Raw genomic sequence first — 24,821 nt, 5'->3', positions numbered from 1 at the left:
TATAATGGTGTTATACCCTACACGATAATATAGACCATAGGTTAAGTTTTTTTTATCCGTTTGTAATGCATTGAAATAATCATTTGCGACTTTAAAAAGTATACCGTACCTGTTCATAAAAAGGGTAGTAATTGAAAATTATATATTTTTCAGCAGATACAAAAACTGTTGATACTTAAGTAGTAACTCTCAAAACACGAAGAGCATAAAGGTATTTTTTGACGAAAAAGTAGACAAAGTAGAGCCATATTTTTAAAGTGGATGATCATTATGTATCGTTTTTAATTCATGTAAAAAAATTAAAAATTTTGAGTTTCCACCCCTTTGTTGAACGGGTACGATATGTATATACTCTTGATCAGGATAAAATTCTGAGTCGATATAGACATGTCCGTCGATTCGTCAATTTTAATCACTCTACATCCACAAAAATTGAGCTAGAACATTTTATTTTTGCATCCGGGTATATTTTTCCGTAGGTAGTTCAGGTACGAAGGTGGGTTATATCAGTCCTCATCTTGGTATATCCGGCATAATACGATATGTCCGGATTTTAGACATTTTGATGGAGCGTAAATTCATTTTTTCCGAAATATTTGTAATTTGACATTTGAGGTTCCCAAAAACTTCTCCAAAAAAATTGTTAACACATGTCCATGTTCATATAGCGGTATCTTTTGATTTTCATTATTTTGAAGATTTAAGCTAAAATGTTTAACTGACTGAACTAGTTGTAATTTGATATTTAAAGTTCGTAGAGGTCACAACACTTCTCAACTTAAAAAATTGCCAATATCGGTCCAGATTTTGGTTTAGCCCACACAAAGCGGTATTCCCGATTTTCAAGTTTTTGAGGATCTTAGCTCCAATTTGCAACCGAAATAGTTGTAACTTGTTATTTGTGGTTCCTAACGGGTACAACACTACCCCACCAAAAATGGTCAACATATCGTCGGTGTCATGCTTAAGTATTCCATACGCCATTTGTCTGATTCGAGAAAACCTCATGTTATTGTTTGAGTCCATATAGTCTAATAGTGTTGCAAAAAATCATTACTTTAAGAGCACAAAGTTGATTTTAGTCCGATATCTGTTATATTCTAGAAGTTATGGCCAATTTTTGTGATTGCAAAAAGTTGCTGATTTGTTCCATGGGTTCTTGTTTTCATGTTTTTGGCAGTTGGTTTCACATGGAACATGTTATGTCACATATTAACAAACCAACTTTTAGTCAATTGTGCTCCACATCCCTTACGTGAAGTGCTACTGTGAACCGGAAATTCGGGGGGTTAAATGAAACAGTTATATGAGAAAGAAATACATTAAAGACCATTGTTATATGTTTCCCTTTATTTAAGGAGTTGCAACTAGAATCCAGATTTTTTAATATGTGGTAAGAATTCGATGAGAACAAAATTGACTGAGACATGAGCGTTGAAACGGACAAATTTATCATGTTTTATATACATATTTGTATAAAATTTATATATTTTTCATGTACATATATACAAAAAATCGTTAAAAGCGTTATTCTCAAAATAGCATTGTTGAAGTCGGTGTCCATCTATCTTTAAAACGAATAAACCTGTCTTCATCAAAATTGTATCCTTAAACGAGATAATTTTTTACCGATTTATGGCCAAAGGATGGCCCATTTGATTGTGAAGAATAAGCCGACAAACATATACATACGTTTAATGATAGGTCCATTCGTTTACGAGCTAGAGTGAGAACCGCAAAACGCTTCTTTAGAAACAGTGTTTCGTAGGCACTATTTTAACAAAGGAATTACCCAAAGTAACTCAAGATGTGCCTTATAAATGAAAAACATCTCCTGAAAAAGATTCGTATTTTTCTTGGAAAAAATCAGGAATTGCTATTTTGGTCTGAGCGACTGGGGTTAACTCATTAAAGCAAAATTAACAAATTTGGAGGCTTTAAAATATATGATTCTAATTAAGTGATAATGAATAAAGGCTATAAATATGTTCGAAAAATCCAAACAATAACAAACTCAAGCGATCGTTTTTTAACTATTGGTAGTCGCTAGAGAATTGTTTTTTAATTCATTTTCTGAAATTTCATTTATATTACATTAAAACGAGACGTTTAACATAGGCGAAAATACATTTATAGCTTAATAAAACAATACAATATCAACAAATATTTAGATGTAAAAACCACTGTTCTTCATTTTTTAACCCCAATCCTTTAAAAAACAAAATTTGTTCCATACGCTACATAGTTCATAACTTGACACAATTGGACATTTTTGTTCCACACGCCATCACTTTTGGTGCGGAACAATTCGTTTTCGTCTCTTTTTGTTCCATACTCCAAATGAAATAAGACCTATTTTACCAGCAGAGTCGACGGGACAAGCAAATGAGTGTGATGAGCTTCGTCGTACGAACTCTGAATACCCAAGAATAAAAGAGCTTACTCTTGAATTTAACAGGCTAGTAGGGGAACATAAGCAGAAAACGTGGTTGGACCATCGAAAGCAAAAGTTCAATGTTTTTTTTATTCATACCACAGGATTTATGGATATGGAACAAAATGACAAGTCGCAAAGCGGATATGGAACATATTGACATTTGAATATCTCGAAAACTACCGACTAAAAAAATCCGAAAGAGCATAGTATAAAACCTATGATACCTTTATCTCAAAATATCAAAAATGGCGTATGGAACACTTAAGCATGACACCGTCAATGTGCTATAGGCCCCATATAACGTTTCACCCTATTTTCCGTGTTTTTAGGATTCTTAGCTTAAATTTTAAAACCGAACTTGTTGTAATTTGCAATTTGATGTTCTCAGCGGTCGCACTTCTCTACCAAAAATAAGTCCCAATTTACATTAGGCGAGTTTACTTGCGGCAATTGTCAGTTTGTTGGTGAGAGAGGATGTTGAGAGGCAAAGGGTTACCATATGCCTCACCTCTCTCTCCATCAAACTGACAATTGCCGCAAGTAAACTCGCCTAATGTAAATTGGGACTTACTTTCGTATTTCAGGTATTTTAATGTTTTTAGCTACATTTGCAAATCAAATTAGCTATAATTTGGCATTTTGGGTTCCAATACTTCTCCAACAAAAATGTGTGTACTTGTGTTAATATTTTGAAATGACTTATTAGGTTACGTTATTTGGCATTTGAGGTTCCCTGCAGTCACGAAACTTCTCCACCAAAAATTTAAAATTTTCAAAATTTAAATCCCACAGCTGCCGATTCTATTCACCGGATTGACCCGGAGGAATCTTCGACCAGGGACCGTCACCTCAACAATTATGTGTTTGTGTATTTTTCACCATGGGAGCGGCAACTTATTCCGGAATGCTTGCTCCGAGCTCTTTAGATCTGTGCCGGGATAGAGATGAACGCCAGGCCAGTATGGACCTGTTCCGTTTTCCAGATCCGCATCCACTACATGTCAACAATGGTGAGATGTAATGGATGTAGAGAATGGGTGTATTTTCGAGAGTGCTCTGGCCTTAGTCGTACCCGGGATTACTGCGATTGGTATATTGCTGCTTGCCACGCCAGGAACATCGTCCGGTGTGTCTCAACTTCGTCGTCCGACTATTTGTCGTCGTCGGAATACGAGGCGCCTCCGCAGTCTCCCCAACAACAACAAACGCTGCATATAACACCACATGTTGTTGTTCAACGGCCAGGAAATACATCATTGCTGCAATTCAATTGCAAAGGTCTCCGCAATAAGGTTAGAGAAATTGTAGACTTTATGAGTCGGAAATACACTATGGTCGCCGCGATCCAAGAAACAAAGCTCGCCGCCAACTGTAGCTTGCAACGTTGTGACGGTTACAACGTTTTTCGGAAGGATCGCACAAGAAGCGGAGGAGGAGGACTTACCTTCATATTACACCAGTCTGTCCAGTACAGACCTATTTCGCTTGAGCTAGACTCTAGTGACTCATACATGGAATTAATGGTGTACATACCGCGGATGAATAGCTATGCCCTGCGTTATATGCCCGATATTAGTTCGATTTTAGAGGACAATAACCGTCTGGTGTTAGGGGACTTCATTGCCCATCATTAGCTTTGACATTCCGTCGTAGGTAATTGCCAGAGGAGTACAGTGCTGGCCGAGCAAATTGATAGCTCCACGTTTTGCACGGTGGATAAGACGGTCCGAGGAGGATTAGAGGAGATTGTCACAGCTCGGGAGATATCACCATTGTGGCACCATGTGTAATAAAAGAAGTATCCTGGAAACCGCTTCAGAGAGCTGAGGGAACTTTCCGGGACATCATCACTACAGCAGCAGCTGTTATCGAATACCTGAAATAAGACCTATTTTACCAGCAGAGTCGACGGGACAAGCAAATGAGTGTGATGAGCTTCGTCGTACGAACTCTGAATACCCAAGAATAAAAGAGCTTACTCTTGAATTTAACAGGCTAGTAGGGGAACATAAGCAGAAAACGTGGTTGGACCATCGAAAGCAATGCAATGCACGATGTACGATGTTTCAGATGCCATCCGATACGCGAAACTATCCAAAGCATTGGGCCCACACCGAATATCGATGGTAATACTTAAGCACTGGATGAATCCGGAGTTAAGTGTTTAACAAGTGCCCTGAACCTATCGTTAGCCACCCATATAGTACCAGAAGCCTGGAAAGTTGGCAGGGTGGTGCCGCTACTCAAGTCTGGAAAGGATGCTAGCAGAAGTGAATCATACCGGCAAATTTCACTCTTGTCGCCAGTAGCAAAAATCCTTGAGGTACTACTCCTCCCTACGATGAGGGATAGGATTATAGAACTCGTGATTTTACGTTGTTTAATGTATATATCATGAGTGTGCTCATTACAGTATCCTAGTAATTGGAGTCTAAAAGCCAAAATGTGATGCGTGAACTTTCATAAAAAACCTATTTTTTGCGTTTAAAATTTACAAGTGTCATTCAATTTCCTCTGAACCCCGTGTGTATTTAGTTTTTTACGCGACGGATGTAATGAGCCCTTCTACGACCGAATCCATCCACTAAAACCGCGGTTATAGACAGATACATTGGAAAAATGAAAACCAGTAAAAATATATTTTGACAAATCCGCGAACTAAATCTCTATTTTCTTTAAAAATTTACATAAATTAAGTCCTTTATACGCGATTATAATATCTGCCAAAGCTCGTGTCATAAATTACAGAAATACGCGAGTAATATGGGTATTTTACGCAAAATAGAATGTGAGGCACATCCGCGGTTTTTGAAGAATCTATTTGAAATAGGTGTATATTGACGTATTTTTGATGGGCGGTAATGAAACGGATGCGCATCAAAATCGTATGCACATTGCGCAACTTTTACCCACTTTGAGGTTTTTGGCATTCTGAGAGGCAACTGAAGGCACACAATGCACTGTGGTTTAGCTTGTATGGGAGAGAGCGACAAAAATATTTCTAATCAAGATATCGATCTGAAATTTTTACCGTAAACTCGTAGTGACTAGAAGATAATTTTCCCTAAAAATCGTCAGGATTGGTCCACTTTTAGGTATAGACGCCACATAACGGTACTTCCACTTTTTTATTCATTTCAAGATTTTGTCTATATTTTCAAAGTGAAATCTCTGTAATTTGACATTTTGTGTTCTTTGGTAGTATTAAACATCTTGCATAGTTCCATGGTCGATAGAGGTCCACGTTTTGGTATATCCCCCTTATAGACGCACCTCCCGTTTTTTATAATATCACAATTTTGGTCATATTTTCCAACTGAACTTGCTGCAATTTAAAATTTCGAGTTTATAATCTGTATCAAACATTCTTGCCAAAATTCATCAAAATCCACATTTTGGTATAGTCCTATGTCATGTTAACTCCCGATATTTGACATATTTAAATATTTGGTCTGGGTGCCACCGTGGTGCAATAGTATGCACACCCGCCTTGCACGCAGAAGGTCGTGGGTTCAATTCCCCGGCCAGACAACATCAACATTTTCAATGGTGGCAAAATACCCCTCAGTAATGTTGGCGACATTTCCTGAGTATTTCAGCCATGTAAAACTTCTCTATAAAATGGTGTCGTAAGACACGCCGTTCGGACTTGGCGATAAACAGTAGGTCCCATATAATTAAGCTAATATGAATCGGGGTGCACTCATTGATATGAGAGAAGTCTCCCCTGTCCCGTCTGGGATGTTTGTGGAACAATTATATATAAGTATTTGGCCTAAATTTTCTACAAAAACGTTTGTAACAATCATGACATTTTATGAATTTTATTCTTGACAAGGTTTAATTGGTAACAACTATCAACAATATGAGGCACAGAATATTCTTACTAGGTGCGTTAACATATGGACCAAGGGCGTACCAGATTGTATTAGATGTAACAATGTCCTATAGGTCTCAAACAGGGAATATCTGGAACTTAGATGTTTTAAGAGATTTTTTAGTCGCGAGGATGGGTTGGCAACTATTACAATAAATAATAGCTTTAGGATATCTCGATTAGGAGAGTTCCCAGATCGACTAAAAATGTACCAGGATATATAAACAGTAAACAAAACCACGCATGTAGTCCTGCTTGCAAATTTAACCATTCTACGTTGTTTAGTTTTCTGTGTGAGGTTTAAATCTACGGCAGGACTTCCGCGTTGTTACTTTCAACGGCAGATAATTCTTGAAGTGGCATGTATCTTTCAAAAATAATGGTGTCTTTGCAGAGATAGTGTATACGATCTAACAACTTAGAGAAATCATTTCCCGCAACATCCACCTGAAGGTTTGCTATAATTTCTTCGAATACCGTCCATCCCATGCTGATATTGACAAAGTTCTTTGAACACCATATTTCAAAAACACACAAATGTGAAAACACACATTCATACTGTAATCCTAAAAGCATAATTTTTTATAAAATAAGATCGAAACAATATTCAAAACAACAACACCGATTGCTTGAAAACACCCAAAAACCCTATACTAAACATTCAGAGATAATTTTTTTCTAATTCTGGACACTTCCACGAACAGTTTAATAAAAATAACGTGAGGATCCGAGAGAATCCAAGGTACTAAAAGTCTATTTCTTTTCACAATATTAAATAAAAAACACTCACAAAAATACATTTCAAAAGAGATCAATTTTACTACAAAATAAATATACAACTTTATGATGTTATCAATTAAAAACAATAAAAATATCATTAACTTTACCTTTCATTTCTTACTATAGTAGTTTTACACATTACTTTGTTGTGGTATCACTTGTAACTTGTCACTACGTTAAAGGAAATTTCAATGTCTCAATTTCTTCGAATTGAAATGCCCACTTCCTTGGCTCTGCTTTAGCTAGTACCGTTAGAAATTGTAAAAAGAAAACTGGATTACTAAAATCTGATGTGTCTACGATAGATTTGAATAGTTACAATTATAATTTATAGACATCGATTTTTGTATTTTTGTCGCGGGCTGGGACCACAGTGCAATGGCCGCTGGGTGAAACATCGAAATATGCATAGATATTGAAAGAGATTGAATCGCTGTATCCAAAATCAGAGGCGCATCAACCGACTTTAACCAATTCGCGAATAACAGGCCTTTTCATTTTCATATTTTTTGAATGATTGTAATTTCAATACAACTCTTAATTTCCTATCCTTATAAGTTATCACAGTAAGCAGTTAAGCTCTCGCGATAGTAAACCATATTTCTTGATGAAATTTTAGCAGAGTACATTAATTATTGTATGAGATTTTAGCGAAATAGTTGAGGAACTCCCAAAAATTTCTTTCTAATTTTTCAAATCGAAGAAAAAGAAATATATTTGGAATAATATTTTAACAATAAGATTTTTCTCATTTGTTGATGCTATACGAGTAATACGCAATTTATAAAGCCAATGTTTATAAATTTGGTTTCATATTTTTTACGCTTTGTCTAGATTCTGTACGTATTTTTAATTTATTTTTTAGAAGTTAATACGTATTCTGAGGTAGTATAATTTTGATTTGCTCCCAGATTTTTTATTTTTTTAGATTTTCTGCGAAAATAAAAACAAATTTTAGAAATAATGGTGCATCTACGGATGGATGTCAAATGCTATTACTGATATATGCATACATTTTCTAAATAAAACAAAAAAGAATTTTTAAAATATTTTTTCTTTATAAGAGAATAAAAATCGCTATAACATTTGCGCACATCGGCCAATTTTGTGAACGCGAACAGATTTGAAACCAGAATTTTTTCCTTAACCTCTATATCAAAAATCGTGAATGTGCTCGCAAATTTTTTTTTTTATACCCTCCACCATAGGATGGGGGTATATTAAGTTTGTCACTACGTTTGTAACTACTCGAAATATTCATTGTAGACCCCACAAAGTATATATATTCTTGATCAGCGTGCAATTCTACATCGATATAGCCATGTCCGTCCGTCTGTCCGTCTGTCCGTCTGTCCGTCTGTCCGTCTGTGGAAATCACTCTAGCGTCCGAACGGATTGACGTAGGTTGATGAAATTTTGGGAAAATATGTTATATTTACGTAGGACTTTTGGTATTGAAAGCGGGCTATGTAGGTCCACGCTTTCGTATAGCCCCCATACAAAATGACGCGTGACGCGTCGTCGTTTTAAGGAATTTTTAAGATATTTGGCCCATTTTACCACCGAATTGGTTGTAATTTGGTACTTTGTGTCTCCAGAGGCCAAAAAATATTCCTACCAAAGTTGGGTTATATAGGTCCACGTTTTGGTATAGCCCCCATATAAGGCCCCATATAAAGTACGCGTCATTTTAATATATTTTGAATGTATTAGACCCATTTGACCACAGAATTAGTTGTAATTTGGTATTTTGTGTCTTCAGAGGCCAGAAAACATTCGTACCAAAGTTGGGTTATATAGGTCCACGTTTTGGTATAGCCCCCACATAAGGCCCCTTATAAAGTACGCGTCATTTTAATATATTTTGAATGTATTAGACCAATTTGACCAAAGAATCGGTTGTAACTTGGTATTTTGTGTTTCTAGAGGCTAAGAAACATTTCTACCATAAAATGTTTATATAGGCCCACGTGTTGATATAGCCCCCATAGGACGATATCTCCCGATTTTCGGTATTTTAAAGGTTTTGGCCTCATTATCACACCGAGATGGCTGAAATTTGTGGTGGAGGGTATAAAAAGTTCGGCCCGACCGAACTTAACGCTTTTCTTACTTGTTTAAATTTTTATACCCTCCACCATATGGAGGGTATAATTAAATTTGTCATTCCGTTTGTAACACATCGAAATATTCGTCGGAGACCCCATAAAGTATATATATTATTGATCAGTATAAAATTCTATGTCGATTTGACCATGTCCGTCTGTCCGTCCGTCCGTCCGTCCGTCTGTCTGTCTGTTGAAATCAAGATACAGCTCGCAATTTTAAAGATAGAGAGTCAAAATTTGGTACAGAAGTTTCTATTACTTGCAGGATGGTTGGTATTGAAAATGGGATATATCGGTCCACGTTTTGATATAGCCCCCATAGAACGGTACCTCCCGATTTTCGGTATTTTTAAGGTTTTAGCTTCATTATCCTACCAAAATGGCTGAAATTTGGTACGAAGTCTTCTTTAGGGGTATAAAACTTTCCTCCAGAATTTTGTCGGTATCGGTCCACACCTTCATATAGCCCCCATAGAACAGTACCTCCCGATTTTCGGTATTTTTAAGGTTTTAGCTTCATTATCCTACCAAAATCGCTGAAATTTGGTACGTAGTCTTCCTAAGGGGTATACAACTTTCCTCCAGAATTTTGTCGGTATCGGTCAACACCTTCATATAGCCCCCATAGAACGGTACCTCCCGATTTTCGGTATTTTTAAGGTTTTAGCCTCATTATCCTACCAAAATGGCTGAAATTTGGTACGTAGTCTTCTTTAGGGGTATAAAACTTTCCCCCAGCATTTAGTCGGTATCGGTTCACACCTTCATATAGCCCCCATAGAACGGTACCTCCCGATTTTCGGTATTTTGAAGGTTTTAGCTTCTTTATCCTATCAAAATGGCTGAAATTTGGTACGTAGTCTTCTTTAGGGGTATTAAACTTTCCCCCAGAATTTTGTCGGTATCGGTCCACACCTTCATATAGACCCCATAGAACGGTACCTCCCGATTTTCGGTATTTTTAAGGTTTTAGCCTCATTATCCTATCAAAATGGCTGAAATTTGGTACGTAGTCTTCTTTAGGGGTATAAAACTTTCCCCCAGAATTTTGTCGGTATCGGTCCACACCTTCATATAGCCCCCATAGAACGGCCCCCATGGAAAGGCACCTCCCGATTTTTCGTAGTTTGAAGGTTGTGTCTTCAATATTCCACCAAAATGGCTGAAATTTGGTATTTAGTCTTCAATATGATATAAAACTCTTCGCCAGAAATATGTCTGTACAGGTCCACGCTTTAATATTGCCCCATTTCTGACTAAAATTCGTCGGTATAGGTCCACGTTTCGATTAGCCCCCATAGAACGGTACCTCCCGATTTTCGTAATACTGAAGATTGTGACGTCAATATCCAACCTAAATGGCTGAAATTCGTTATTTCGTCTTCCAAGGGTTATAAAATATTCCAGAAGAGTATTATCAGTATAGGTCCACGTCTTCCTATATTCCCAAAGAAGCGTACTTCTTGATTTTCGGTATTTTTTAAGTTTTAGCCACATTCTCTTACCCAAATATAGGAAATTTGGTATTTAGTCTTCTTTGAGCCTAAAAACTGTCAGTCAGAAATTTGTCGGTATAGATCGACGTTTTGAAATAGCCCCCATAGAATGGTGCCTCACATTGTTTTACCGAAATTGCTGAAATTTTCATACACGAAAGGAAACTAATTATTCCATTTTACTTCAATACAACTTGTGGTGGAGGGTATAACAAGTTCGGCCCGGCCGAACTTAACGCCGTTCTTACTTGTTTTCAAATGGAATTGTAAAGGAAATTTATTTTTTACCATATATGCGCTGCTATAACAACAACAACAAGAAACAAAGAGTTTGGATCTTCTAATATTTTTGGTCCAAATTTAGTTTTAATTTTAAAACGGCCCATATCGTTTTGACGTTCTTAGGGTACCTCCCTCGCAATTTTTTTAAGTGCAGTTTAGGATCTGTTCGAAGATTCTTTGGAAATGTATCCCGAAGATACTCCTTGTGGTACTGCTTACTGACATAGTAGTCCAAAAGCCCTAAATTATACCAACTGGGATGACTAGTGGGCGTACTTCAGGTATCACCTCCGCAACACTTTTGAGCTTAAATCTAAATCCATCTTTTTGTCGGCAAGTTCATACGTAGAAATGGGCCACAAAATTCTGAAAATTCTCTGAATACATAATTTTTGGTGAAAAGTTCGATTAATTAAATTAATTAAAAATCTCAAAACAATTGCCTTCGCCTCTAAAAAATACAAAGCTTAAAAATTAAAAGTATTTTGTTTGTGGTATTCCGGTATTCGATTTGTCCGTAGATGGTATTTTTTTTTTTTGTTGTTTTATCTACATTTTCGGGAAAGATTAGTTGTCCTGTGATATTTATGATTCCCAGTGTTTAAAAACATCTCCATCAAAAAATGTGGACATAGGCCTACTTTGTGTTATAGCCCCCATGAACCTTTTCCGCCCGATTTCAGGTATTTTGAAGTTATTTGCTGACCTAAATTACATTAGGTATTTGGGGTTCCCAGTGGTCAACAAAACTTATCCACCTACAATTATGGGCATATGTATTTTCGTAACAGAAAGAAACTTATTCTATATAAGTTCAGAATATTTTATGGTGGAGGGTTAATTTATATAAATGGTGTTAGAGGTGTCTGTAACTCTACGAGGAGGTCAACATTTCCTTAAGGTGAAAGATTGTTTATGATGTGTTGTAGACATTGCCACTTTAACCACATCAATGCGGTAGTGATAGCTGTGAGTTGTTGAGAATTTTTTTTTCTGGACTTTATGGATACCATTTTTCTTAGACTAGTGTAGAATTTCCCAAAACATTTTACTATATAATCTAAGACATTTTTTGAGTGTGCGTAGCATAAGAAAAAGTTTATTTTACGCAAACTTAGAGTGCTGTCGCAGACAGTCGAAAAGCTACAAAAAACCCAAATGAAGAGACATAACAACAAAACCGAGCAGAAAACAAACGTTCAACTAATATCTGCATACAAACAATCAAATAAACATCCCGTACTCAAAGTCTGAGTGAATCCAAGAGGACAAAAGACAACTTTAGAATAAAAATGTATGCAAGGGGACTCAGTTTCTGTTTCAACATAAAACTAATTATAAACGCATTTAAATCCGCCTACAAGACACCCCAAACATTTGGCAACAACAATCATCATCGATCTTACCCTTCCTTCCTTGAGTTTCTTTCTGTTTTTTTTCATATCCTCATGGCTCATGCCGTAACACAATTGAAGCTATCCATAGACACAACAGGAAACAATAAAAATAGATACCAATAAGGGAGCGTATGAAAAGTGACAAAAGAAGAAAGCTTAAGATTTTAATGCAGGGAATAACTAAATGAATCTTCGTATATTTTCATGAAATTGTAAATACTCTTCTTCTTCGTCATCTTCTTGAGTAAAAAACTTCTTAAAATGACAACTTAGACTTGCCTCACAACTTAACCAAACTGAAGTGAACTGAAGCACAACAACTGTTATTGGTGTTATTGTTGCTATTGTTGTTGCGACTGCCATTAAGGTTCTTGCATTGCATCAATGCTAAGAGATGTATGGACAAGTGGTTGGCTGAAGATAGGGAACTCTTGTGCACAACAAAAAAAGGCATACTCATCGAACTACTTGAAAAGGCAAAACTTTGCCGCCAATGCGGCACCAATCAGTGCGACAACAATTTACCAAGTAAATGGAAATGAATAAATGAGGGGGAAAATGAAAATCTCACTAAAACAATACTTACGCAACGAACACCCGCTTCCTGTTGCCAACAATCATTGTTTGTGTGGATGGCTGTGTATGTGTTTTTGTTATGTGTAAACAGGTTCCAGTTGCAGAGGTTACAGTTAATGCAACTTAAAATATTATTGTTGTGAGAAGTAGGGATAAATATAAAGATTCACGTTTTTAGGATATTCAAAGTCCTGAAACTACTATAAGAATGGATAACCATTCATATTATAGCGCAATTGGACAACCATTTTAATAAAACTTTAAAACCCCTACAGATGTGTTTGAGGCATATCAAGGATTCTATTGAGATATTTATATCCTCAGCATTTATGCTAGCGAGGGTATATACACTTTCATACGGGCAAATTGTGTCTCATCGAAATAATGGTTTTAGACCCCACGTATGTTTGGACCAAATCCGTTTTAGACAATTTAGATTTGATGTAGTCCGTCTGTCTGTCTGGCTGGCTGGAGCGCGCGATTACTCTCGAACGCATCAACTGATTCGGTCCAAAATTTAGATTTGGTAATTGTTCAAACTTAATTCAAGTTCGAAGATTGGTTATATCGGTCCACTCCTCCAGGTACCTCCCTCATAAAAGTTCCAAAATGTTCGGAAAATTTGTGCGCACGATAACTGTTAGAGGGGTAACCGACTTGATCCATGCACATCGTGAAATTTTTACTAGACATAGATGTGGTTCCAATATGGACTCAATCGGTCCACTCCTTCGGGTACCTCCCACAAAAAGTTTCGGAAAAGTTCAGTTTAGGACCTGAACCCGAATCGCGTTGATTTTTATTGTAACAACTTGTATTCACTGCCCCTCATACGACGGCACAAGTTCCATCAGGGGCACGCCCATACTTCATGAGAAAATAGCCTGAAAGTTGCAAAAAATCCCCTATGACACCGTGTATTGGTTGGAACGCAAGATAACTCTCGAGCGACGACTCTCGAAGATAGACCCTATCGGTACACTACTTTCGGTACCTCTCCCACAAAAGTTCAAAATTGTTCGGAAAAATTGTGCGCATGAAAACTTTTGAAAGGAGTGACCGATGTGGTCTATACTTTACACATCCTAATATATTTACCAGATATAGATCAGGTTCGAATATAGACTATATTTATCCACTCCTTTGGGTACCTCCCACACAGAATTTCGGATAAGTTCACTCTAAGACCTGCTCTCGAATCACTTTGATTTTTGTTGTAGCAAATTGCATTCGCTGCCTCAATTACGACGGTAAAGGTTTTTTTCAGGGGCAAGTCCATACTTCTTAGGAAAACAGCCCAAAGGTGTAAAAGTCCCCTATGGCACCATATATAGTGGCTGGAGAGTTCGATAACTCTCGAACTGATCAACCGATTTTGTCCAAAATTCGGCCTTCGTCATATATTTTCCAAACTTAGTTTCAGTTCGAAGATGGGCAATACCTGGTCCACAACTTCCGGTACTTGAACGGCGCAACCAATTTGGTCCAAACGTTGGATCTCCTAATATTTTGTCCAAATTTAGTTTAACATCTAAAATGGCCCATATCGGTGTCTAAGTGCAGTTTAGGGTCTCTTCGAAGATCCTTTGGAAATGAATACCGATGCTGTTCGTTGTGGTCCTGTTTACAGCGATATTATGTTTTACTTGGAAAAGTCCATGCTTCCTGGTATACCAGTCCGAAAGATATACAATGACCCACTGAAATGACTAGTGGGCGCTATATCCATTGAAAAGATATGACTCTCAAAATCCTCCGCAATCCTAATCCACATTTTTGTCGGCAAGATCAAATGTCCAAAAAGGGCCACAAAATTCTAAAGACCCGAAGTACTTTCGATCTGTCCGTAGATGAAAGTCTAATTTGACATAGGCTGAGGGTATATGGTAAATTTAAAATTCCCTTTACAATTCCATCGAAAAAAATTTAAAATTTTTTTTTGCTAGCACATTCACGATTTTTGGTACATGGGTTAAGAAAAAAAATTGGATGCTGCGCCCAAAAGTTATGGGTGGTTTTATTCCCTTATAAATAAAAAATATTTAAAAATTCCTTTTTTCCCTTTTCCCTTTTGCTAAAACTTTTTCAAAGAAAATAGTTTGTCATCGTGAAAGTATATTTGCTTAGTGTGATAAGCAATAGAATTAAGAAGTGCAGAGTAATATTGAAATCACATCCAAAGAAAAAACACAAAAGTTAACAAGTAAAAAAGCATTAAGTTCGGCCGGGCCGAACTTTTCATAACCTCCACCATAAAATATTCATTCCTGTCCCCAACTTTAAGTGAGTACGTTAAAATGTCAGATAATGTACATAAAATGCTTCATTCGGGAGGCCCTTTTTATGGTGCCTATATCTAACTGTTGACAATTTTTGGTGGGCTAGAAATTGGGAGGTACTGTTATATAGGAGTTATAATAAAACATGGGCCTATGTTAACAGTTTTTGATGGGAGCCTTTAATGTCAAATAACTCGTAATTCGGTTAAAAAATTTAGCTAGAATCCTCAAAATATCGAAAATCGGTACATAACGTGGGAACTTCAAATGTCATTAACAGCTAGTTCGGTGGTATCTGGGCTATACGAAAATATGAACTTAAATGAACAATTTTTGTTGCAGAAATTACAGAAAGTTCGTACAAAAAATAAAGCTAATGTACGGAAAATCGGGAGGTTTGTTTTGGGGCTATACAAAAACATGGACCTACGTTCGGTTAAACATTTTAAGTAAAATCCTCAAAGTACCGAAAATAGAGAAGTATCGTTATATTGGGGCTATGTTGAAAATTGTTGATGCAGATGTGTGGTGACCACTACAACCTTCGAACGTCAAATTACAGTTAGTTCGTTTAAAAATTGTAGCTAAAATTGCCAAATTACTGAAAATTTTTGATGGAGAGGTGTTGTGACCACTAAGAACTTCAAATGTCAAATTACTGCTTGTTCGGTTTAATATTGTAGCTAAAATCATCAAATTACTGAAAATCGGGAGGTACCGTTATATGGGGGCTATCTTGACAATTTTTGGTGGAGAGGTGTGGTGACCACTAAGAATTTCAAATGTCAAATGTTCAAATTACAGATAATTCGGTTAAAACTTGTTGGTAAAATTCTCAAAATACCTGAAATCGGGCGGTAATGTTATATGGGGGCTTTTCCAAAACATGGACCTATGTCCACTAGTTATATAAGTTTATTGACATTTAAGAACCCTAAATGTCAATTGATAGCTAAATCGGTCTGAAAATGTAGATAAAAACGTCAAAATGCCGTAAATCGGGGGTACCTGGACCTAGGTCCACAACTTTTGTTATATAAGTTTAGTTACACTTAAGAACCCTAAATGTCAAATTATAGCTATATCGGTCTGAAAATGTAGCTAAAAACGTCAAAATACCGTAAATCGGGGGGTACCGTTATATGGGGGCTATACCAAAACGTGGACCTATGTCCACAAGTTTTGTTATATAAGTTTGTTGACTTTTAAGAACCCCAAATGTCAAATTATAGCTACATCGGTCAGAAAATGTAGCTAAGAACGTCAAAATACCGCAAATCTGGGGGTACCGTTATATGGGGGCTATACCAAAACGTGGACCTATGTCCACAACTTCTAATTTATAAGTTTATTAACACTTAAGAACCCTAAATGTCAAATTATAGCTACATCGGTCTGATAATGTACCTAAAAACGTCAAAATACCGTATATCGGGGGGTACCGTTATATGCGGGCTATACCAAAACGTGGACCTATGTCCACAACTTTTGTTATATAAGTTTATTGATACTTAAGAACCCTAAATTTCAAATTATAGTTAAATCGGTCTAAAAATGTAGCTAAAAACGTCAAAATACCGCAAATCGGGGGGTACCGTTATATGGGGGCTATACCAAAACGTGGACCTATGTCCACAAGGTTTGTTATATATGTTTGTTGACACTTAAGAACCCTAAATGTCAAATTATAGCCAAATCGGTCTGAAAATGTAGCTAAAAACGTCAAAATACCGTAAATCGGGGGTACCGTTATATGGGGGCTATACCAAAACGTGGACCGATATAGCCCATCATCGAACTTGACCTGCCTGCAAACAAAAGACGCATTTTCCCAAAATTTCAGCGTCCTATCTCTATTTTTGTGGATGCTAGAGTGATTACCACAGACGGACGGACGGACGGACGGACGTGCTCAGATCGACTTAGAATTTTACCCTGATCAAGAATATATATACTTTATAGGGTCGCAAATGAGTATTTCAATGCGTTACAAACGGAAAAACAAACTTAATATACCCTCCATACTATGGTGGAGGGTATAAAAAGCGTGTAATTCGCGAATTCATAAAATCAGTTGAGGCGCATGCGCTTTTCGGATACAGCGGGTCAATCTCTATCAATATGCATGCATTTATCCATGTTTTATTCAGCGGTCAAAGTGTGCCGTCAGTTGCATCTTACCTCTCAAAAAATCTTCATATAGTTAAAAATTTCGCGATGTGCACATGATTGTAAGGCGCATCCGATTTCAGTTATTACCTATAAAAAATACGTCAATATAACAAATTTTAAACAGATTCGTCAAGAACCGCGGATGTGCCATTACATTCAATATTGGGTTAAATACGATTATTACTCCCGAATCTCTGTAATTTATTGCACATCTTTTTGCAAATATTACAATCGCGTATAAAGGATTCTATTTGTGTATAGATTTTCAAAGAAAATCGCGGTTCAATGCGCTAAATTGTCAAAATATATTTTTACAGATTTTTCTATAACATCACGCGGAGTTCAAAGGTACCTGTGTTACAGTTGAAATTTTTCATGCAAACAAAAACATTTTTTTAAGAAAATTTAAGCACCAGAATTTTGACTTTGGACTCCTATTACTAAGAAAAAAAACGACGTGGAATCACGAGATCACATTATCTGGTTGCGCCCTCTAATTACAAGAAAAATTCAAAGCTTCAAAATGTCAGCATCGATTTTAGGGGGATGCAGTGTGTATATCGAAAAATCATACATTAGAAGCATGTTGCCAGGGGGGTATTATTTAATTCCTTCTTTGAGCACAGGTATGAATGTGACGTCGTTTGGCCAGAAATCAAGAAAGAACATAAAAAAACTTATTAACTTTAACACGTTTTTACCCATTTTTGTGTATTACCACCAACACAGCTTAGACGTAAATTATTTTTTATGGTCCATGCTTTGAGATCTTTGCTAAACCATTTCAAGTAACAGAAATATATTCATATTTTATAAAATATATTTACGGTACGCGAATTATTAAATGGTAAACATCAACTTCAACGATTGTAAAACTTTTTTGAATATTACCATATACACTTTGATACGACAAAAAATGTGCCCCATCGAAATAACGGTTTTAGACCCCCAGTAGGTTTGGACGAAATTCGTTTCAGACAATTTGGAGTCGATTCAGCCATGTCTGTCTGTCCGTCTATCTGGCTGGTGCGCACGATAACTCTCGAACGGATCAACCGATTCGAACCAAATTTTGGGTATGGTATTATTTTGTCCAAACTTAGTTCAAAATTGCAAAATTTTTGTGTAAAATGGTGTGAACTATTATTCCTTCCAGATATATATCGGGCTTGAATATGGACTATATCGGTCCACTCCTTCGGGTACCTCCCACACCAAATTCGGACAAAGTGAAGTTTAAGTGCTCCTCTCGGATCGTTCTGAATTTTTTCAGTAGGTTGCCCTTGCGGCTGCCTTTACGACGGTACAATTTTTTCTTGCGCTAGTCCATACTTCCTGAGATATTGACCAAAAAGCTCCAAGAAAACATGACGGCACCAACCGAAATGGCAAATCCGCAAGATAATTCTCGCAGGGAGTTTCTGACTGACTTTAGACACGTGCATATATATAATTTTCTCATAGCACATCTTATAAAAGACCAGAATATTCTTATATAGAAATTCCCCTTATAAAATATTACTAGAAGATGCCGTAATGAAGACTACAATGACGTATCATACTGTCACAAAAACCCTGGAACTGGACATAACTAGGAAACAAGAACTGCTATAGTAACATGGTACCTAGAGTTCATTGTCTCATAGAGGATTTAGAACTGCGGCATTAAATTTTCTTAATAACCTCACCTCAATGACTTAAAATGCAATTGCTAAAACGGTCCTTGAAGAAAATACTCGATTTATTTATGTGTCCAGTTTGCATTTCACTTCTTAAAAACATTCCATGGCAAATATAGCCAGTAAAGCCATTGTCTAATTGCCAATGCCATTGCCACGCAATTTTCTACAATACATTAATAGCGTCAAACATGAAGAAGTATCTCTGAACACATACACTTGCGATGAGATACACAGACGCAATGGTGATTCTGTTGGATGGTTGTGCTGAGCAATAATTTAAAGAAATTAACGAATCCACCGTTACCACTGCCAATGGCCTGCTGCTGATATTTCTGCTATTGTTTTAAATATAACACCAAGACGATGCCGTTGACGATGGAAGCTATCGAAAGAAAAAAGACAAGGAAATTTTGAAATTCGTTTTTAGAAAACTTGTGCAACGAATCCGTGGAAGGTCTTCAGTGTACGAAATTTCTGTGTCATCTACCTATAGTTCATCTACCTTGAAGTTCGATGGAAGACTTGTGGAAATACTTCTACAAGCAGAAAACAAGTAAGAAAAGTCTATAGTCGGACGGAGGCGACCATGGGATACCCTATACCACTATCCCTGGACAATCGCTCTCCACAGAACTTCTTTTCAATGATTGTGAAAATTTAATTATCAAATATCCGAGATGTAATGTATAATACTTATGACCAAAACCATGACAAAGACATTTTTGTAGCAGGAATGGAAAATTTAGTTCACACAAACTAAAATGTAATGAAACATACTTATGTAGTACTACTACTTCCGTTGTTTAACCGCTACGTTATTGAAATTTTTACCAATTTCACACAAAAGTTTCAGTCCATTTAACCCGCTAAGTATTATCTGATCTTCACGTTGGTTTTTACGCTTCTTCTTCATCATAAACTCAAACTTTGTTTAAAATTTTGCGGGTTATTATTTTGACGGACACACATCGCTAAATCGCTTTATCTCGTCGAGATATGAATTTTGGCATACCAAATAAGGGGTCTAGGACGAATATTTCGTGGTATTACATAAACTTTTGGAGAGACAATATGTATCATGGGATAAAAATGTGGTTCTCTACACATAACCTATTATATATTAGGCAGTAGGCCCGTTATCTAGCAAACACTTTATTGCAATTTACATCAGAGGAAAGGTCAGTAGTTTTTTTTTTCATATGTAGGATACTTTGCGAAATATATATGTCCTCAAGGAAGTAAAATATCGACCAAAAATAAAATTTTTATATGTTGCATACAAAAGTAATGGTCCATTTCACCCGCTAAAGAATATCAGATCATCATTCAAAATTGTAGTAATCTTTTTCGACCTATACTCTTACCCGGTGCAAAATGTCGTGACTATTGATGTATAATTGCGACTTCTAGCGAGTTTATTATTACACTACAAACAAATAACGGAATATATTAGGCTGTACTCTGTTATCTGATCATGCACACCAACATAATTGGCATCAATTGAAAGGTCAAGAGTTCCACTTTCAAGTATATCACACTTGTCCGGGATGTCACTTCCAGGAATTAAGATATAAGCTGTATATTAAAAATTTTCACAATTTTCACACAAAAGTTTTGGTCCATTTAACCCTCTAAATGTTATCCGATCGCCCCATCTCAAATTGCATGCTTCTCCTTCGTGATATGCTCTTACCTTATTTACAATTACGCGTTGATCGGACTATTATTAAGACCTACAGAGCCGCTAGAAAATTGGATAAATATTATGTTTTTGGTCCATTTCACCCGCTAAATATTTCACGATCATCACCAATAAGAATAGGGATCTATTCTGATCTGAATCCGACCTCCATACCAAATTTCGTGACGATCGGTCCATAATTGCGGGCTGGAGCGTGTTTACAATTTATAATGGACAGACGGACGGACGGACAGACACACATCTCAAAATCGCTTTATCTCGTCGAGATATGAAGATTGGTATACCACATTGGGGGTCTCCGACGAATATTTCGCGGTGTTACATGAATTTTTACCAAAACAAACTTATAATACCCACATCCACATTGTGGTATAGGGTATAAATATATGTTAGAAATAGGTTTGGATCCAACAAATATTTGTTTGGGACTGGTTGCAAACAAATATATGTTTGGATCCAAACATATATATTTTTTCCAAAAATTTTAACATAGCTCAATTTTATTTGTTTGGGTACCAACATATTTTTTATATTAGACCATAGTTTTTATGGGTGGAGAGAAGATTTTTGTCAAAGAGAGTACCAACAGGGCTCTCGCGGCTGCGGAATGCTGTTTTATAATAAAGAGCTGTGTGTATGGTCTAATAGGAGACGCAGAAGCTTTGGTGGTGTGTATGCGGCCAAACACGTGTGTTTCGTGCTTTGTTGTTGCTAACCAAAGTAGCAAGCGAAGAGCAAAAGAAAAAAATGATATTAATTATGTTGCTCTGTTTTCTTCAGTTTTCTAAATATAATCATTGAGTAAAGACGGTAAAGTGAGTGAATAAATCAATATTTTTTGTTTTCTTAAAGATATAGTGCTTTTTAGTAAATTAAATGCCCAATACATTTTATAATTGGAAATTTTATAATTGAATCAAAAAGTGATGGGAAGTATTTTATTCGGCAAGAAGAAATCGTTTTTAATATTGGTAATTACATCAATACATTTTTCATATAAATACATACGTATGTATATTTGAAATATGGATGTACCTATTGATTACATTATATAATCATTTGATTGTGTTTTGTATTTCTATGCCTTTCAATAAACCACCACCATTTATAAATGTGTGTATGTGATAGAGATAGCCAGTGAGCGTTTAGGCTTGTATTTGTTTGCACCCAAACAAATACATGTTTGCTGCTAAATATATTTGGGACAATTGTTAGAGGGGCCTTTTTTCCCCCGAAGCACAGTGGTAGAATTGAAATATTTAGGCGGCCAAAAATATTTTTGGACGTTAATGGCTTCGAAAGACAATATTTTAAAAAGATATGTATTTAGTTAACAAAATAAATAAGAAAAACATATATTTTATAATAAAAACACATTTTATTTTCATAAATCATAAATAAATAAAAATTATAAATAAATTAAACTGTCTTATTAAATGATGTTTCTATCTCGACTTCTTCGTGCTCAATACATGATTGTGTGTGGAGTACGGCAGGTTCTAATAGTTCTATAACTTCACTGGAAAACATCTTGTGTGAAGTTTTCTTTAACGATTTTTCACTACTTATGAATGCTTTCAAAAATACGTATTTTTGCGTGCAATACCGAAATTCCAAACTCAAGAACATCGGTGGGTAGCATTTGTGTTTAGCTTTCAACAAAAGGTCGTAAGTCGTAACAAGGGTAATGCTTTGGGTTTGTTGCCCTTATTATTTCATATTGTCGTCTTGGTAGATCAGCTTCTACGAACATTTTGAGTGCTTGGAACGGGGTCAAAGGAGCAATAGTTTCATTGGTCTTGGAATAAGCTTTTCTATATTTACTAGCCTTTGTTGGTGATTTTTCTATTTCTTTGAGCAATTTTGAGGCAGTTCTTTTTCCATTCGTTTGCAATACGACTTGTGCGGCATGTATAATCATTTCATCATCAACATTTGATCGAATTTCCTCAGTTTTTCTTCTCTTGCTTCGTTCACTCGAATCCGAAAATGATTTACTCGGACGACCTGGTTGATTAAGCGAATGCACTGGTATTTCAAAAGTGCCTTCCAGCCACTTCTGGTTGTTTTTCATAAAAACTTCTTCAAATTTATGAGCTTTTAGCCATCTCCGTTTAAATTCGTGTTTGATGTAGGAAAATTTATGCTAAAGGTTATTTTTTCTTTTCACAGTATCTCCGCAAGACAATAGCAAGTGGTTTTCTAAAAACTCCAATTTCTCATCCAAACTTGGTAAATTTTGTAGTTGCATTTGCTCAAACAGACATTTAGGGGTCACTAGTTTCACCCCCGAAGAACTAGGTATCTCCATAGTTAAAAAAACATAAAATAAAAAAAAATTTTTAAATTACATCTTTGTGTTTATTTCAGCTTTAGTCCATATTTTGTTGTATTCAAGTATTTGAATAACAACAAAATGTTTTACAGTGGATATGAAATTGATTAGTTGCGGGCGGAGGGTAGGGAATACTATAGTTTCAGTTGTCACCAAACAACTTCATCAGTTCCCTTTTCCGCCGACTCTGTATCGATAAACAGGTCAATAAGCCCATCCAGCAAATTAAACAAAATGAGAAATTTGGATATAAAATTCTTTAGTTCGACTCAAATTGTAGGGTAATCAGTTTTAGGGCCATATAGCAAATTTCTCATTTTGTTTAATTTGCTGGATGGGCTTATTGACCTGTTTATCGATACAGAGTCGGCGGAAAAGGGAACTGATGAAGTTGTTTGGTGACAACTGAAACTATAGTATTCCCTACCCTCCGCCCGCAACTAATCAATTTCATATCCACTGTAAAACATTTTGTTGTTATTCAAATACTTGAATACAACAAAATATGGACTAAAGCTGAAATAAACACAAAGATGTAAAATTCTGCAGTCCAACAATAAAAAACGCCAACATTTTTTTAAATTTTTTAACTAACTTTGAACTGCTGTATTTAAGGAATAGGCGGGATTCGGCGGCTATTGTTTTTTTTATAGAAAAATGTCTAACGTATTTAATAAACAAAAAAATATGACCCGGACGAATCCTGATCCATAACAAAATTGCTTTTGAAATTAAAAAAATTAAATTTTTTTCTGTGAAAAAGAGGTTATGTTCAACTACCGAAAAATATAACAAAAGTTAAAAATAATAGATAAAACTATTATTTATTTAATAGAAGCTTCTTGAGCTATAGGAATCACTATTGCTTTCACTTCACTACACAATTTAAAATAAAAATATATGCGTATTGCGAAATTTGATATAATTTGGGCGCCCAAATAGAAATACGTATCAAGTCAACGATCAAATTGCGTCTAACTGCACTGAAGCGGTGACGTATGGTTTAGGAAAAAAGGTGGGGGGTAATTCGCGGAAGTGTTTACTATACCTAGAATTCAATATTTTGCGCCTAGCTAGTATTTAGAATTTTGGACTTTTGGCCGCCTAGTTACTCAATATCTACCTATTTGCGAAGTTTGGAAGATTTCCTACCAATAGAAGGTCTGTGTAAAATCTTTTACCTACGAAGGAACTAGAAAAGTTTCTGCCCTAAAAATGAAAACGCGAATATTGGCCATCAAAAAAAGTAGTCTTAAGTAGTCTCTAGCATGATTTATACACTTCTGTATGCGCTTAAACCAATTATGCAAACACTGTTTCCACTCCGATTGAGACAACTCCAAAACATGTTTTTGCACGCTTTAACAGCATCGTCTGGCGACGAAAATTGTTGACCACGCCTCTTTTTCCACTCCGGTTGAGACAACTCTAAAACATGTTTTTGCACGCTTTAACGGCATCGTCTGGCGAAGAAAATTTTTGACCACGCCTCTTTTTTCTTGATGTTTGGGAATCAAATGAAATCATTGGGTTCCAAGTCAGGGCGGATGACCCATCAATTCCACGTTTTGTTCGGCCAAAAAGGCGCTGGTTTAAATCGATGTGATCCCACATTGTCGTGGTGCACAATGATTCGTTTTTCGAATTACTCCGCAGACGTCAGGCAAACAAATTGTAGTGTACCACTCAGAATTAACC

This window comes from Musca autumnalis, unplaced genomic scaffold, assembly GCF_047663935.1.
Source record: "Musca autumnalis isolate F117 unplaced genomic scaffold, ASM4766393v1 scaffold_3, whole genome shotgun sequence".
NCBI classification, from domain to species: Eukaryota; Metazoa; Arthropoda; class Insecta; order Diptera; family Muscidae; genus Musca; species Musca autumnalis.
The sequence above is the reverse complement of the archived record's forward strand: the minus strand, read 5'-3'. Positions refer to the sequence as shown.